This window comes from Azolla caroliniana, unplaced genomic scaffold (genome assembly GCF_043228905.1).
Source record: "Azolla caroliniana isolate FFs.n. ecotype wild unplaced genomic scaffold, voAzoCaro1.0.p SCAF_7, whole genome shotgun sequence".
Taxonomy (NCBI): domain Eukaryota; kingdom Viridiplantae; phylum Streptophyta; class Polypodiopsida; order Salviniales; family Salviniaceae; genus Azolla; species Azolla caroliniana.
Window position 1 is genome coordinate 9,724,697 of NW_028230442.1, and position 17,473 is coordinate 9,742,169.

General features: G+C 44.0%; 11 non-coding genes across 11 annotated transcripts; all 11 read left to right on the forward strand.

The window, feature by feature from the left end:
• The first annotated feature begins 137 nt into the window (after positions 1-137).
• Positions 138-210, forward strand: TRNAE-UUC (transfer RNA glutamic acid (anticodon UUC)). Its single transcript has one exon. It is a non-coding gene; the product is annotated as a tRNA-Glu (tRNA).
• Positions 211-1,214: 1,004 nt separating this feature from the next.
• On the forward strand, positions 1,215-1,287 carry TRNAE-UUC (transfer RNA glutamic acid (anticodon UUC)). The gene has a single exon. It is a non-coding gene; the product is annotated as a tRNA-Glu (tRNA).
• A 445-nt stretch (positions 1,288-1,732) lies between these two features.
• TRNAE-UUC (transfer RNA glutamic acid (anticodon UUC)) lies at positions 1,733-1,805 on the forward strand. Its single transcript has one exon. It is a non-coding gene; the product is annotated as a tRNA-Glu (tRNA).
• Positions 1,806-2,474: 669 nt separating this feature from the next.
• TRNAE-UUC (transfer RNA glutamic acid (anticodon UUC)) lies at positions 2,475-2,547 on the forward strand. The gene has a single exon. It is a non-coding gene; the product is annotated as a tRNA-Glu (tRNA).
• Positions 2,548-2,935: 388 nt separating this feature from the next.
• On the forward strand, positions 2,936-3,008 carry TRNAE-UUC (transfer RNA glutamic acid (anticodon UUC)). The gene has a single exon. It is a non-coding gene; the product is annotated as a tRNA-Glu (tRNA).
• Positions 3,009-3,396: 388 nt separating this feature from the next.
• Positions 3,397-3,469, forward strand: TRNAE-UUC (transfer RNA glutamic acid (anticodon UUC)). Its single transcript has one exon. It is a non-coding gene; the product is annotated as a tRNA-Glu (tRNA).
• Positions 3,470-4,138: 669 nt separating this feature from the next.
• TRNAE-UUC (transfer RNA glutamic acid (anticodon UUC)) lies at positions 4,139-4,211 on the forward strand. The gene has a single exon. It is a non-coding gene; the product is annotated as a tRNA-Glu (tRNA).
• Positions 4,212-4,420: 209 nt separating this feature from the next.
• On the forward strand, positions 4,421-4,493 carry TRNAE-UUC (transfer RNA glutamic acid (anticodon UUC)). The gene has a single exon. It is a non-coding gene; the product is annotated as a tRNA-Glu (tRNA).
• A 1,211-nt stretch (positions 4,494-5,704) lies between these two features.
• Positions 5,705-5,777, forward strand: TRNAE-UUC (transfer RNA glutamic acid (anticodon UUC)). The gene has a single exon. It is a non-coding gene; the product is annotated as a tRNA-Glu (tRNA).
• A 360-nt stretch (positions 5,778-6,137) lies between these two features.
• Positions 6,138-6,210, forward strand: TRNAE-UUC (transfer RNA glutamic acid (anticodon UUC)). The gene has a single exon. It is a non-coding gene; the product is annotated as a tRNA-Glu (tRNA).
• Positions 6,211-6,420: 210 nt separating this feature from the next.
• TRNAE-UUC (transfer RNA glutamic acid (anticodon UUC)) lies at positions 6,421-6,493 on the forward strand. The gene has a single exon. It is a non-coding gene; the product is annotated as a tRNA-Glu (tRNA).
• The last annotated feature ends 10,980 nt before the right edge of the window (positions 6,494-17,473 follow it).

Consider the following 17,473-nt stretch of genomic DNA (forward strand, 5'->3'; position numbering starts at 1 on the left):
AGGCTTGTTGTGCATAATCTACATGTACTCGGTTACAACGGTTGCCTAATCATTGAGGAATCTTGCGTTTCTGCGATTTGTTATAGTAAAGAAGCGATGGTGATGAGAAAGAACCTTTGACTCTCTGAACTTTGTACTCCATTGTAGTCTAGTTGGTTAGGATACTCGGCTTTCACCCGAGCGACCCGGGTTCAAGTCCCGTCAATGGAAACAACAAGTCTAGTACAGGTGGGAGACATCTTAGACGTAAAAAGTCTCATAGTTAACAAATACAAGACATAAAACCTTGTGGTGATATAATCTACATGTAGTGGGTTACAACGGTTGCCTCGAATTCGAAATATCGATACGTATCGAATTTGAAAGGATAATACTCGTTGAAAAACATTAAACGTCTTATATGACTTGCTAGACCTAAAGCGTCTTTTGTGGCTTGCGCATTCAAAATTATGTCTTAGCATACATATCTAATTAAATGTTGCCTGGTAGAATTATTCACTCTATTCCTAATTAGTGGGGAATCTTGCGTTTCTGCGATTTATGGTTGTAAAGAATCAATGGTAATGAGAAAGAGCCTTCAAGATTATCAACTTCGTACTCCATTGTAGTCTAGTTGGTTAGGATAGTCGGCTTTCACCCGAGCGACCCGGGTTCAAGTCCCGGCAATGGAAATATCAAGTCTAGTTTAGGTTGGAGACATCTTAGACGAAAAATCTCTCATAATTAACAAATAGAACAAATAAAACCTTATGGTGACATAATCTACATGTGGATAGGATAGTCGGCTTTCACCCGAGCGACCCGGGTTCAAGTCCTTGCAATGGAAATATCAAGTCTAGTTCAGGTTGGAGACATCTTAGACGAAAAATCTCTTATAATTAACAAATACAAGACATAAAACCTTGTGGTGACATAATCTACATGGAGTGGGTTACAACGGATGCCTCGAATTCAAAATGTCCATACGTATCGAATTTGAAAGTATAATATGTGTTGAAAAACCTAAAAAGTCTCATATTACTTACGGAACCTAAAACGTCTCATGTTACTTGGGCACTTAAAATTAAGTCTTACCATAGACATCTAATTAAATATTGCCTGTTAGAATTATTCACTCTATTCCTAATCATTGTGGAATCTTGCGTTTCTGCGATTTATGGTTGTAAAGAATCGATGGTGATGAGAAAGAGCCTTCAACTCTATCAACTCCGTACTCCATTGTAGTCTAGTTGGTTAGGATACTCGGCTTTCACCCGAGCGACCCGGGTTCAAGTCCCGGCAATGGAAACAACAAGTCTAGTTCAGGTTGGAGACATCTTAGACGAGAAAAGTTCCATAATTAACAAATACAAGACATAAAACCTTGTGGTGACATAATCTACATGTAGTGGGTTGCAACTATTGCATCGAATTCAAAATATCCATACATATCGAATTTGAAAGGATAATACGTGTTCAGAAACCGAAAAAGACTCATATTACTTGCGAAACCTAAAGCGTGTCATGTTACTTGCGCACTTAAAATTAAGTCTTAGCATAGACATCTAATTAAATCTTGTCATGTTACTTGCGCAGTTAAAATTAAGTCTTAGCATAGACATCTAATTAAATCTTGCCTGTTAGAATTATTCACTCTAGTCCTAATCATTAAGGAATCTTGCATTTTTGCGATTTATGATTATAAAGAATCGATGGTGATGAGAAAGAACTTTCAAATCTATCAATTCCGTACTCCATTGTAGTCTAGTTGGTTAGGATACTCGGCTTTCACCTGAGCGACCCGGGTTCAAGTCCCGGCAATGGAAACAACAAGTCTAGTACAGGTGGGAGACATCTTAGACGAAAAAAGTCTCATAATTAACAAATACAAGACATAAAACCTTGTGGTGATATAATCTACATGTAGTGGGTTACAACGGTTGCCTCGAATTCGAAATATTGATACGTATCGAATTTGAAAGGATAATACCTGTTGAAAAACATTAAACGTCTTATATGACTTGCTAGACCTAAAGCGTCTTTTGTGGCTTGCGCATTCAAAATTATGTCTTAGCATACATATCTAATTAAATGTTGCCTGGTAGAATTATTCACTCTATTCCTAATTAGTGGGGAATCTTGCGTTTCTGCGATTTATGGTTTTAAAGAATCGATGGTAATGAGAAAGAGCCTTCAAGCTATCAACTTCGTACTCCATTGTAGTCTAGTTGGTTAGGATACTCGGGTTTCAACCGAGCGACCCGGCTTCAAGTCCCGGCAATGGAAACAACAAGTCTAGTTCAGGTTGGACACATCTTCAACGAAATAAGTCTCATAATTAACAAATACAAGACATAAAAGCTTGTTGTGCATAATCTACATGTACTTGGTTACAACGGTTGCCTAATCATTGAGGAATCTTGCGTATCTGCGATTTATTATTGTAAAGAAGTGATGGTGATGAGAAAGAACTTTTGACTCTATCAACCTTGTACTCCATTGTAGTCTAGTTGGTTAGGATACTCGGCTTTCACCCGAGCGACCCGGGTTCAAGTCCCGGCAATGGAAACAACAAGTCTAGTACTGGTGGGAGACATCTTAGACGTAAAAAGTCTCATAATTAACAAATACAAGACATAAAACCTTGTGATGATATAATCTACATGTAGTGGGTTACAACGGTGCCCTCGAATTCGAAATATCGATACGTATCGAATTTGAAAGGATAATACCCGTTTGAAAACATTAAACGTCTTATATGACTTGCTAGACCTAAAGCGTCTTTTGTGGCTTGCGCATTCAAAATTATGTCTTAGTATACATATCTAATTAAATGGTGCCTGGTAGAATTATTCACTCTATTTGTAATCAGTGGGGAATCTTGCGTTTCTGCGATTTATGGTTGTAAAGAATCGATGGTAATGAGAAAGAGCCTTCAAGATTATCAACTTCGTACTCTATTGTAGTCTAGTTGGTTAGGATACTCGGCTTTCACCCGAGCGACCCGGGTTCAAGTCCCGGCAATGGAAACAACAAGTCTAGTTCAGGTTGGAGACATCTTAGACGAGAAAAGTCTCATAATTAACAACTACAAGACATAAAACCTTGTGGCGACATAATCTACATGTAGTGGGTTACAACTGTTACATCGAATTCAAAATATCCATACATGTCGAATTTGAAAGGATAATACGTGTTGAGAAACCGAAAAAGACTCATATTACTTGCGAAACCTAAAGCGTGTCATGTTACTTGCGCACTTAAAATTAAGTCTTAGCATAGACATCTAATTAAATCTTGCCTGTTAGAATTATTCACTCTAGTCCTAATCATATAGGAATCTTGCATTTTTGCGATTTATGATTATAAAGAATCGATGGTGATGAGAAAGAACTTTCAAATCTATCAATTCCGTACTCCATTGTAGTCTAGTTGGTTAGGATACTCGGCTTTCACCTGAGCGACCCGGGTTCAAGTCCCGGCAATGGAAACAATAAGTCTAGTACAAGTGGGAGACATCTTAGACGAAAAAAGTCTCATAACTAACAAATATAAGACATAAAACCTTGTGGTGATATAATTTACATGTAGTGGGTTACAACGGTTGCCTCGAATTCGAAATATCGATACGTATCGAATTTGAAAGGATAATACTTGTTGAAAAACATTAAACGTCTTATATGACTTGCTAGACCTAAAGCGTCTTTTGTGGCTTGCGCATTCATAATTATGTCTTAGCATACATATCTAATTAAATGTTGCCTGGTAGAATTATTCACTCTATTCCTAATCAGTGGGGAATCTTGCATTTCTGCGATTTATTGTTTTAAAGAATCGATGGTAATGTGAAAGAGCCTTCAAGCTATCAACTTCGTACTCCATTGTAGTCTAGTTGGTTAGGATACTCGGGTTTCAACCGAGCGACCCGGGTTCAAGTCCCGACAATGGAAACAACAAGTCTAGTTCAGCTTAGACACATCTTCAACGAAATAAGTCTCATAATTAACAAATACAAGACATAAAAGCTTGTTGTGCATAATCTACATGTACTTGGTTACAACGGTTGCCTAATCATTGAGGAATCTTGCGTATCTGCGATTTTTTATTGTAAGGAAGCGATGGTGATGAGAAAGAACCTTTGACTCTATCAACCTTGTACTCCATTGTAGTCTAGTTGGTTAGGATACTCGGCTTTCACCCGAGCGACCCGGGTTCAAGTCCCGGCAATGGAAACAACAAGTCTAGTTCAGGTTGGACACATCTTAAACGAAATAAGTCTCATAATTAAGAAATACAAGACATAAAAGCTTGTTGTGCATAATCTACATGTACTCGGTTACATTGGTTGCCTAATCATTGAGGAATCTTGCGTTTCTGCGATTTATTATTGTAAAGAAGCGATGGTGATGAGAAAGAACCTTTGACTCTATCAACCTTGTATTCCATTGTAGTCTAGTTGGTTAGGATACTCGGCTTTCACCCGAGCGACCCGGGTTCAAGTCCCGGCAATGGAAACAACAAGTCTAGTACAGGTGGGAGACATCATAGACGTAAAAAGTCTCATAATTAAAAAATACAAGAAATAAAACGTTGTGGTGACATAATCTACATGTAGTGGGTTACAACGGTTGCCTCGAATTCAAAACATCCATACGTATCGAATATGAAAGGATACTACGTGTTGAAAAACCTAAAAGGTGTCATATGACTTGCGAAACCTAAAGCGTGTCATGAGACTTGCTCATTCAAAATTAAATCTTAGCATAAATATCTAATTAAATCTTTCCTGTTAGAATTATTCACTCTATTCCTAATCATTGAGGAATCTTGCATTTCTGCGTTTTATGGTTGTAAAGAATGAATGGTAATGAGAAAGAGCCTTCAACTCTATCAACTCTGTACTCGATTGTAGTCTAGTTGGTTAGGATACTCGTCTTTCACCCGTGCGACCCGGGTTCAAGTCCCGGCAATGGAAAATCAAGTCTAGTTCAGGTTGGAGACATTTTAGATGAAAAAAGTCTCATAATTAACAAATACAAGACATAAAACCTTGTGGTGACATAATCTACATGTAGTGGGTTACAACGGTTGCCTCGAATTCAAAATATCGATACGTATCGCATTTGTAAGGATAATACGTGTTGAAAAACCTAAAACATCTGATATGACTTGCGAAACCGAAAGCGTCTCATGTGACTTGCGATTTATTATTGTAAAGAAGCGATGGTGATGAGAAAGAACCTTTGACTCTATCAACTTTTTACTCCATTGTAGTCTAGTTGGTTACGATACTCGGCTTTCACCCGAGCAGCCCGGGTTCAAGTCCCGGCAATGGAAACAACAAGTCTAGTACAGGTGGGAGACATCTTAGACGAAAAAAGTCTGATAATTAACAAATAGAAAACATAAAACCTTGTGGTGATATAATCTACATGTAGTGGGTTACAACGGTTGCCTCGAATTCGAAATATCGATACGTATCGAATTTGAAAGGATAATACCTGTTGAAAAACATAAAACGTCTTATATGACTTGCTAGACCTAAAGCGTCTTTTGTGGCTTGCGCATTCAAAATTATGTCTTAGCATACATATCTAATTAAATGTTACCTGGTAGAATTATTCACTCTATTCCTAATTATTAAGGAATCTTGCATTTTTGCGATTTATGATTATAAAGAATCGATGGTGATGAGAAAGAGCTTTCAATTCTATCAATTCCGTACTCGATTGTAGTCTAGTTGGTTAGGATACTCGGCTTTCACCCGAGCGACCCGGGTTCAAGTCCCGGCAATGGAAATATCAAGTCTAGTTCAGGTTGCAGACATCTTAGACGAAAAAAGTCTCATAATTAACAAATCCAAGACATAAAACCTTGTGGTGACATAATCTACATGTAGTGGATTACAACGGATGCCTCGAATTCAAAATATCCATACGTATCGAATTTGAAAGGATAATACATGTTTAAAAAACTAAAACATCTCACGTGACTTGCTCATTCAAAATTAAGTCTTAGCATAGATATCTTATTAAATCTTGCCTGTTAGAATTATTCACTCTATTCCTAATCATTGAGGAATATTTCGTTTTTGCAATTTATGATTGTAAAGAATCCATGGTGATGAGAAACAGCCTTCGACTCTATCAATTCCGAACTCCATTGTAGTCTAGTTGGTTAGGATACTCGGCTTTCACCCAAGCGACCCGGGTTCAAGTCCCGGCTATGGAAACAACAAGTCTAGTTCAGGTTGGACACATCTTAAACGAAATAAGTCTCATAATTAACAAATACGAGACATAAAAGCTTGTTGTGCATAATCCACATGTTACTCGGTTACAACGGTTGCCTAATCATTGAGGAATCTTTCGTTTCTGCGATTTATTATTGTAAAGAAGCGATGGTGATGAAAAAGAACCTTTGACTGTATCAACTTTGTACTCCATTGTAGTCTAGTTGGTTAGGATACTCGGCTTTCACCCGAGCGACCCGGGTTCAAGTCTCGGCAATGGAAATATCAAGTCTAGTTTAGGTTGGAGACATCTTAGACGAAAAATCTCTCATAACGGTCCCTCCGGATGGGATGGTCAGATGTCCGGGAAGCCGGATGATGAAGACCCCGGCTACGGAGCCGGATGATGAATGTACCCGGAGCGAGGTCCGGATGCGGGGACATATTTGTGAATATGTTTGCCAAGGGCCCTTGAGGCTATATTTGTAAATAGCCGGAAAGTCATATATGTATAAATATGACTTAGGGCAAACAGTTGTAGTTGTTGCTCATTTTCTGTTTTCACTTAGAGGGAGCGAAGTGAGAGCAGCCGAGAGAGAGAGAGAGAAAGGAAGAGGTCGACGCCTCTGTGTAATACCGCCGCCTGTGGCGAGGACAGCGAGGTCAAGGTCGTCGCCTTGCAGCTCGCCATTGTACACTCCCTGCGTATAGTGATAGTTGGAGTCTTGCACTCCCGTGGTTTTTTTTCCCGTTTAGGGTTTTCCACGCTAAATCCTGTGCATTCGAGTCTCTCTCTGTGTTTTGGATTTACTGCTGCACTGACTCGTGTTTCCTCGGTTGTGGCCGAGAGGTGAAGGTTTTGAAACCGTCGATTACCTAACAAGTGGTATCAGAGCGACGGTAACACAGAAAATGGAAGGCGGCGGTAGTGGGCCTCCGGGCATGATGGTGTTGAACTCACAGAATTACGCCGACTGGAAGATAAAGATGGAAGACCTTCTCATCGTCCGAGACTTGTACGAACCGATCGACAATGCCGAGATACCCAAGGGGGTAATAGAGTCGGAGTGGAAGCTCCTGAACCGGAAAGCCGTAGCGACGATCCGGCAATATGTCGATGTAAGTGTTCTGCAACATGTGGCGAACGATATGAACGCCTATGAGATGTGGCGGAAGCTGTCGGGCCTCTACGAGAGGAAGAATGCGTTGAACCGGACCTCCCTGATGAGGAAGATAGTGAACCTCAAGTACCGGGACGGCGAGAGTATGGTGGAACACGTAAGCACGTTCATGGGATTCGTGAACCAGCTTGCGGCGATCAAGTTCCCGTTGGAGGATGCAATGCAAGCCATCATCCTGATGTGTACATTGCCGGAAAGCTGGGAGAACTTGGTGGTGACTCTCAGCACCTCCTGCACCGAAGATAACTTGTCCCTACAAACGGTAAAGACAAGTATTTTGAACGAAGAAGCGCGTCGGAGAGATAAAGAACCGGCCTCCGATCCAAAGATGCTGCTTACCGAATCGGATCGGGGAAGACAACGTGTTGCAAAACAGTGCTCGGCCACAACCGAGGAATGGGATCAACTCACAGAAAACAGGAAATAGAAAATGCACAAAACAATAGAGAGAAAGGTACACTGGATGTTTTACGTGGAAAACCCTAAATGGGAAAAACCACGGGAGTCCTCAACCTCCAACTATCACTATGAACAGGGATGTACAATGGTGAAGCTACAAGGCAACAACCTTGAGCTCACTGTCTTCGCCACAGGCGGCGGTAATACACAGAGGCAACGACCTCTTCGTCTCTCTCTCTCTCTCTCGGCTGCTCTCACTTCTCATGAAAAATAAGCAACAACATAAAACTGTTTGCCCTAAGTCATATTTATACATATATGACTTTCGGGATATTTACAAATATAGCCTCAAGGGCTCTTAGCAAACATATTCACAAATATGTCCCTGCATCCAGATCTCTCTCCGGGTACATTCGTCATCCGGCTCCGTAGCCGGGGTCTTCATCATCCGGATCCGCATCCGGGTACTCTTCATCCGGCTTCATGCCGGGTACTCTTCATCATCCGGATCTGCATCCGGGTACTCTTCATCCGGCTTCATGCCGGGTACTCTTCATCATCCGGATCCGCATCCGGGTACTCTTCATCCGGCTTCATGCCGGGTACTCTTCATCATCCGGATCCGCATCCGGGTACTCTTCATCCGGCTTCATGCCGGGTACTCTTCATCCGGCTTCATGCCGGGTACTCTTCATCATCCGGTTCCGTAACCGCAACCGGGCTTGCCGTCATTCATCTCCAGACATCCCATCCGGAGGGACCGTAATCCCAACACAACGGAACCGGAGTCCGCAAAGACGGGAGAAGTCGGGGACCCGGTCGCAGTCAAGAGGAAGGCCCACATGCTTCCACTGTGGGAAGCCGGGGCACTTCCGGAAGAATTGTCGGCATTACCGAAAAGACAACGGAGCCGACGACACCGATTCGAAGAAGTCACCGGAGCGAAACGGCGCATACCGGGGAGCCACGGACCGGAGAGGTCCGGATCGGCGAGGGCAGGACCGGAAAGGAACGACGGCACTCGCGGCAAGTGAAGAAGAGATAATGCTCATTATCGAAGAGAGGGAGCTGAACCTTGCCGGTGAAGAGATGACCTGGGTGGTCGATTCCGGAGCGTCGTTCCACCTGACCCCGGAGAAGAAATACTTCTCATCCTACACAGCCGGTGAGCACGGTTGTGTCCGGATGGGAAATGAAGGTAAATGCCGGATTGCCGGCATAGGAGACGTGTGGCTGATGACATCAACCGGATGCAAGATGCTGCTGAAGGATGTCCGACACGTTCCGGAGGTTCGATTGAACCTGATTTCGGCCGGGAGGCTAGACGATGAAGGCTACACGGGTAGCATCCGGAACGGTGTCACGAAGTTCAGCAAAGGGAGCCTGATAGTGGCTCGGGCCCGGAAGGTCAACACACTGTACCTGATGAATTCCCGGCTATGTCCTGAGGAGCTGAACGTGGCAGCTGACACTGCCGGTGAGCTATGGCACAAGAGACTGTGCCACATGAGCGAGAAGGGGATGAAGAGGCTTGCCGAAGACAACCTGATACCGGTAAAGCATTTACACTTGGGGAAGTGTACCGACTGTCTGGCCGGTAAGCAAAACCGGACCTCCTTCCACTCAAGGCCACCGACGAGACGTAGCGCACCATTGGAGTTGGTGCACACTGACGTGTGTCAAGTAGAAACGAAGTCACATGGCGGAGCCCAGTACTTCGTGACATTCATTGATGACCACAGCCGGAAGCTGTGGACGACAACGTTGAAGACAAAGGACCAAGTGTTGTGCGTCTTCAAAGAACTCCACGCGAGAGTGGAAAGAGAATCCGGCAAGAAGCTGAAAGCGATACGAGCGGATAACGGAGGGGAATACCGGGGGCAGTTCGCGGAGTACTGTCGCTCGAAGGGAATCCGGCTTGAGTTTACTGTGCCGAAGACGCCGGAACTGAACGGGCTGGCCGAGAGGATGAACCGGACCATAATGGAGAGGGTCCGGAGTATGCTAGCACATGCGAAATTACCCAAGGGATTTTGGGCTGAGGCAATGTCGACGGCGACATATGTGATAAATAGATCACCCTCAGTACCCCTGGATGGAGACACGCCACAGAGAGTGTGGACCGGTAGGGAAGTATCCTACCGGCATCTGAAGGTGTTCGGATGTCTCGCATATGTGCATGTGGCAAAGGACCGGAGAGGAAAGCTAGATCCAAAGACCCGGCCATGCATATTCCTCGGTTACGGCGACGACGAGTTCGGCTACCGAGTATGGGACCCGGTCGACAAGAAGATATTCAGGAGTCGTGATATCATCTTCATGGAGGACAAGACACTCGCCGACTGGGAGTCGGAGAAGAAGATGAAGAGCTCCAAGTCGACCGGTGAGAATCAACTCTACGAAGAGCAGTCCCGACCGGCAAGGGACCGGTTAGCACTCGAGGATCCGGCCGAAGACGGTGAAGAAACAGAACCGGCCGAGGAAGATGAAACTGATACTGGAACCGGCCCCGATCCCGAAATGGATTCGGATGAAGAGGAAACGGAGGAGCCGGTTACCGAAGCTCCGGAACGGAGATATCCTCTAAGAGAGAGAAGGGCCCCCCGGAGATTTCTGGAACCAGAGCACGTGCTGCTAACCGACAAGGGGGAGCCGGAGAGTTTTGAAGAAGCAAAGCTTGACACCCATAGCCGCAGGTGGTTAAGTGCCATGCAGGAGGAGATGGATTCCCTGCATGAGAACCACACATATGAACTTGTGGAGTTGCCGAAAGGAAAGCGGGCGCTTTGAAACAAGTGGGTGTTCAAGCTGAAACCGGGAGATGCCGGAAACCCCCCGAGATACAAAGCCAGGATCGTGGTGAAGGGGTTCCAGCAGAAGAAGGGCGTCGACTTCGACGAGATATTTGCCCCGGTAGTGAAGATGACCTCCATCCGGATGGTGCTGAGCATAGCGGCAAGCATGGACCTCGAGGTAGAACAGATGGACGTGAAGACGGCATTCCTTCACGGTGACCTCGAAGAAGAGATCTACATGCAGCAACCGGAAGGATTCGAGAAGAAAGGGAAGGAGCACCTGGTATGCCGGTTGAAGAAGAGCCTTTACGGACTGAAGCAGGCTCCCCGGCAATGGTACCGGAAGTTCGACTCTTTCATGACCGACGAAGGGTATCACAAAACGCAGTCCGATCACTGCGTGTTTGTGAAGAAGTTCGAAGGAGGAGACTTCCTAATACTCCTCCTGTACGTGGACGACATGTTGATCGTCGGACGAGACCAGGTCAAGATACGGATGCTGAAGAAAGCGCTTCACCGAACCTTCTCAATGAAGGACCTGGGTCCGGCGAGGCAAATACTCGGGATGCACATCATCCGGAACCGGAAGAAGAAGCAGTTGTGGCTGTCACAGGAGAAGTAAGTGACAAAGGTGCTTCACCGGTTCAACATGTCGGAAGCAAGACCGGTCGGGTCAACCCTCCCGGCAAACTGCAAGTTGCCCAGCAAGCAAAGCCCCAAGACAAAGGCTGCAAAGGAGGACATGATGAAAGTACCATACGCCTCTGCCGTCGGAAGCTTGATGTACGCAATGGTGTGTACAAGACCGGACATAGGATATGCAGTCGGAGTGGTTAGCCGGTACATGAGCAATCCCGACAAAGAACACTGGAACGCGGCCAAGTGGATACTCCGATACCTGAAGGGCACGGCAAACGTGTGCCTCCGATTCGGCTCCGGTAAGCCCGAACTCGACGGCTTTACCGATTCGGATATGTCGGCTGATGCAGATACCAGCCGGTCCACATCAGGGTATGTGATGACGTATGCAGGGGGCGCTGTTTCGTGGCAGTCGAGGCTGCAGAAGACGGTTGCATTGTCAACCACGGAGGCGGAGTACATGGCGGCTGTTGAAGCCGGCAAGGAAATGATATGGATGAAGGACTTCATTAGAGAGCTCGGTATCCGGCAGGAGGAGTACCGACTCTACTGCGACAGTCAGAGTGCCATCCACCTTGCGAAGAACGCGGCCTATCACTCCCGGACGAAGCACATCCAGCGAAGATATCACTGGATCCGGGAAAGGATAGAAGACCAGGAGTTCGTGCTGACGAAGATCCACACGGACGAGAACGGGTCAGATATGCTGACCAAAGTGCTCACACCCGACAAACTGGAAGCGTGCCGGAAGAGGGTCGGACTGGAAAGACATCCCATGCCGAAGTGAAGGGGGAGTTTGTTGGGATTACGGTCCCTCCGTGTTACGGGCATGACCATATAATATCCCGTGGTAAGAATTTACCGTAGTATTCTATACACGTGGATAAGTGTGAGGGTTAAATGAGAGTGTAAAGAAGGGGAGGATTACTTTTAATCCTCGGGATTGAGACAACCCATTAGGTCAAGTGTGAACTTGCCTGGGGGCCTTGGGTATCGCTATAAATAAGAGGCCTAGCTACCCTCATTTGATCATCTTTTGACTACATCGAGACTCTGCTCGTGTGGTGGGTCAACTCTTGTAGCGAGCGCGCCAGCACCAGGTACGACTCGACGCCACGGCGGTGGTATGGGACGCCGATCGAGGCTCGAGTCCGTCTCGATCCCTTCGCTCGGGGGTGGTCGGGTGGATCGGCACCCTTCTTTCTCTTTCTCCTTTCTATCTTCAATTCTTTATCCTTATCTTAAGCTTACATTAGTGCTATGATCTATAATATTTGGTCTCGAGTTCAAATATGACCAAGACCATACAACATCCTTGATACATATGACTATAACACATGTTTAGACTTAAGGTCTAAGTGCACCTCGGGGTCCTCGTAATAGGACTTAAAGAGCCGAAACCACTTATGTGGGCACCGAAACATAGTTTATTGTTAACATTTTTTTCGTGTATAAACTATTCATGACGCGAACATACATGGTTGAGCCTCGGGGAGCCACCATGAAAAAATCGATATAGAGATCAGGGAAAGACATTTATTTGTCACCCCCATGGTTTTTAAAACACCTTTGTGTTACCATAGTAACCTGATCTTGAACCTCATCTCATACGTCTAGAGGGGTATTGACGTGAGATAATGATATCGATTAATGCTCGCCCATGATATGTTTACATCACGACATGATGTTATGACTATATCTCTGACCTTATCCTATTTCTTTTCCAGAAATAATCTTTAATGGCTCAAATTAACGACCCGATGTCATCCGCTCAAGCGGAAGGAACTCAAGGGAATCCTCCTGGACAAATGTCCACTGAGATGTATTTGGCACAAATAACCCAATTCCTTAGTTTCACCGCTCAACAGATGACCGAACTTCGGCAATCTCAGAGTGCTCTTGAGGCACGTGTCATTAGTCTACAACGTGAGACTAATAGACCTGATGAGCGACAAGGTGAACCATCATTTGTCGTTAAGCCATTTACGGGAGACAAAAAGGAAAGAACCGAAGAAGCAATCTGCACATGGCTGGGACGATGGGAGTCTCATTTTGAGCTCTATCCCACGCCAGATAGTACGAAGATTGCATATGTCGGTCGAGAACTCGGGGGTAAGGCCGCCGCCTGGTGGCGTGGCCTCCGTACTATGGGGAAATTGCCCGATACCTGGACAGATTTTGTCACGGTTTTTAAGGGCCAATTTCTGCAACCTCCCTCTCGAACCGAGGCAGCACAAGCTTTAATGAACCTCTCTAGCAGGAAATTTTCCTCGCTAGAAGACTATGTTCACCATGCTAGAACCCAAATCCAAAAATCGGGTCTAGAAGGGGACAATTGGTTGATAGCTTGTTTTGTCAATGGCATCCCCAATTCGGACTATCACTGGATAGTGCATGATAAGGATCCAAAATCCTTCGAAGAGGCCGTTGAAATAGTTCTTCGCTACCAACGCACTTCGAAGAAGGACCATAACAAACCCAACGAAGCGCCCGGGACTAAGCAGTTGCAATTTGTTGGGAAACGCAAGACACCCAACGAATTCCTGGATCGCGATTGTAAGCGACAACATCCTTTTTGTGTATTCTGCAAAAAGAAGGGTCATACAAAAGATCAATGTCGAAAGCTCCAACGAAAAGAGCACGACGCCAAAGCTAAAGCTGCAGACCATAAAGGTCAGATTCCTAATGTCCTTCAGGTCTATACACACCATTTAAGTAATTGTCAATGTTCTTTCCCTCACTATGTATTGGGTCCCAATGATTTACTACGTGCAAACGGGTATATCAATGGATCTCGCGTACAATTTTTATTTGATTCGGGAAGCTCACACAATTTTGTGAATGATCGTTTGGTTTAGATATGGGGAATCCAACCCACCGTAAGTGATCACACCTACACGGTGCACTTGGCTGATGGAAGAGTACAATACATCAACGGGGCGATTCATTCATTAGGAATTTCTATTGATACTTATATAGAGGAAGTAGACTTCCATGTAATGAATCTTTGTACCACCGATGTAATACTGGGTTATCCCTGGTTTTATAATAAAAACTCTTCTTTATTGATTGATTGGGTTCGTCATTCCATTTCTTTTGTACTGAACGATTGTACGCATTTTATTCAGTGTGTAAAAAAACAATCCCTCTCGATTGTTTCCTCGTGTCCATCAATATCCGAGTTGTCTTGTTCTACGTTATTTTATTGTGTACTTGATCCGGACATTCACGTTTACAATATCGATAATGTCCCGATTCAATTAACATATTTTGAACAACAACAACTTGATGAAATCTTAAATGATTTTCATGATGTTTTTCCAAGTGAACTACCTGATGGGTTACCTCCTAAACGTAATATAGACCATCGTATAGATATTGTACCTGGTGTTGCACCAATAAGTATACCTCCGTATCGCTTAAGTCGATCCGAAGAAGATGAGGTATCTAAGCAACTCAAGGACTATTTACGAATGGGTTATATACGTTATAGTAAATCTCCATGGGGTGCACCTGTTCTCTTGGTTAAAAAGAAAGAGGGCACATGGCGTATGTGTATTAATTACCGACGCTTGAATAAAGTGACGATCAAGAATTCGTACCCATTGCCCCGGGCTGACGATCTAATTGACCGTCTCCAGGGAGCTCGGTATTTTACGAAACTTGATCTCCGTACTGGCTACCATCAAATACGAATAAGTGAGGACGATGTTCCTAAAACGACATTTCGTACGCGCTATGGCCATTACGAGTTTTTGGTTATGCCTTTTGGTTTGACCAATGCTCCGGCTACTTTTCAACAAGAAATGAATGACATTTTCCGAGAACAACTTGGAAAATTTGTCGTTATTTTCTTGGATGATATTTTAGTTTATAGCCGTACATTACAAGAACATGCTAGACATGTCCGCTTTGTTTTACAAACATTGCGTGACAAACAGTTTTATGCGAAGATCTCAAAATGTGAGTTCTTCAAGAAATCAATTACTTATCTAGGACATCTCATAACCGAACGAGGAGTTGAAATTGATCCTTCTCGCATTGAGAAAATCAAGCTTTGGCCCACTCTTCGGAATATTCGAGAAGTTCGATCATTCCTTGGTTTTGTGGGGTTTTTGCGAAAGTCTCTTCGTAATTACTCCCAATTGACGACGCCGTTTACTGATCTTTTAAAAGGTCAAACGCGTAAGTCTACAAAACCTATTGTGTGGAATGCTACACTAGACCTTGCCTTTAAGGAACTCAAGGACCTGGTTTGCAAGGCTCCTTCACTTCTTTTACCCGATCCTTCAAAACCTTTTGAGGTTGAAACCGATGCAAGCGATTATGCTATAGGTGTTGTCTTGTATCAAGATGGTAAACCAATAGCATTCGAGAGTAAGAAACTTGATTCTGCTCAATGTCGGTATACCGTTCAAGAAAAGGAATTATTTGCAGTTATACATGCGCTCAAAACATGGCGCCATTATCTTTATGGAAATCACTTTGTGGTAACTACGGACCACGAGTCCTTGAAATATTTTTGTGACCAACAAGACCTGAAAGGTCGTAAGGCACGATGGGCTGATCTCATCCAGGACTTTGATTTTTCCATACGATATCGTAAAGGTTCCATGAACATTGTCGCTGATGCACTAAGTCGCATCCGTGAAGTTAACACGCTTAGCTTCACTGAAATATCATCAGATCTTTATGATCACCTTCGAGGAAAGTATCCTGATGACAGTTATTTTGCAAAATACTGGGCAAGAGTTGAGTCTGGAACAGACACCACCACATCCTCGAAGGAATACTTCCACATTGCTAACGGTTTGCTCTACCGTAATGGGAAGGTTTGTGTTCCAGATTTACCCGAGGTCAAAAAGAGGATTCTTTTTGAATGCCATGATGCACCCTCAGCAGGGCACCCTGGAATACATCGTACACTCGTTCTCATCTCCACTCAATTTTATTGGCCTAAGATGCGTCCTGACATACATAGTTATGTGACTAAATGTCACCAGTGTCAGGTTAACAAAGCCGAGCGACTTAAAGCCGCAGGACTTTTACATCCCTTGGACATTCCCAATAATAAGTGGGAAAGTATATCCATGGATTTTATTGTTAGCCTTCCTCGCACCCAAAAAGGTCATGATGCCATCTGGGTTGTCGTTGATCGACTAACTAAAATGGCCAGATTTATTGCTACTAAAACCACGGTAACAGCTCCTGAATTGGCTTACCAATTCGTTGACGAATTGTTTCATTTTTATGGGTTACCGATGGATATCGTGAGTGATCGAGATCCAAAGTTTACTAGTGACTTCTGGACACAAGTCTTTAAGAAGTTAGAAACTACGTTGAGCATGAGCTCCACGGATCATCCTCAATCCGATGGACAGACAGAACGAGTAAATCAAATTATTGAGGACATGCTTCGAGCATACGTTGGTGCAAAACCAACAAAATGGGAACGTTATCTCCCAATTTTGGAGTTTGCTTATAACAGCTCCAAGCATACGTCGACGGGATATAGTCCTTTTATGTTGATGTATGGTTTTCAGCCACGAGCCCCGATTGATGTTACTATACATCATGATGAGTTGCGAAGTACGCAAAACTTTCTTCGGGATATGCAAGATATGTTGCATATTGCACGAGATAATATAAAAACAGCTCAAGATAGAGCGCGTTTTTATGCCGATCATCATAGGCAACCTCGTGTATTCAACCCTGGACAGAAGGTATTTTTACGTGTACCTCACAATTCTAAGACATTGTCTACGGGTAAGTGCGCTAAGTTAGCCCCATGGTTTTGTGGACCTTTTACAGTCCTCAAACGCATTGGGTCATCAGCCTATCGTCTCGCTCTTCCCGATGGTGTCGGAATTCATCCAGTCTTTCATGTGAGTCGTCTAAAAGAACTTCTAGGTTCTGGCGACAATACAGTTACGACTGAAACTCTGGTTACTTCTGAAGAATTATCTTCTAAACCACATGTACCAGAAAGAATTCTCGATGTTAAAACAAAAAAATTACGTACTAAAGAAATCCGAGAATTCAAAATAAAATGGATGGATAAATCAATAAAAGATGCCACATGGGAACGCGAAAATACTCTTACAACTAACTTCCCTAACTTTCCATTGCAAGAGTGCAATGTTTTAAAGAGGGGGAGTATGTTACGGGCATGACCATATAATATCCCGTGGTAAGAATTTACCGTAGTATTCTATACACGTGGATAAGTGTGAGGGTTAAATGAGAGT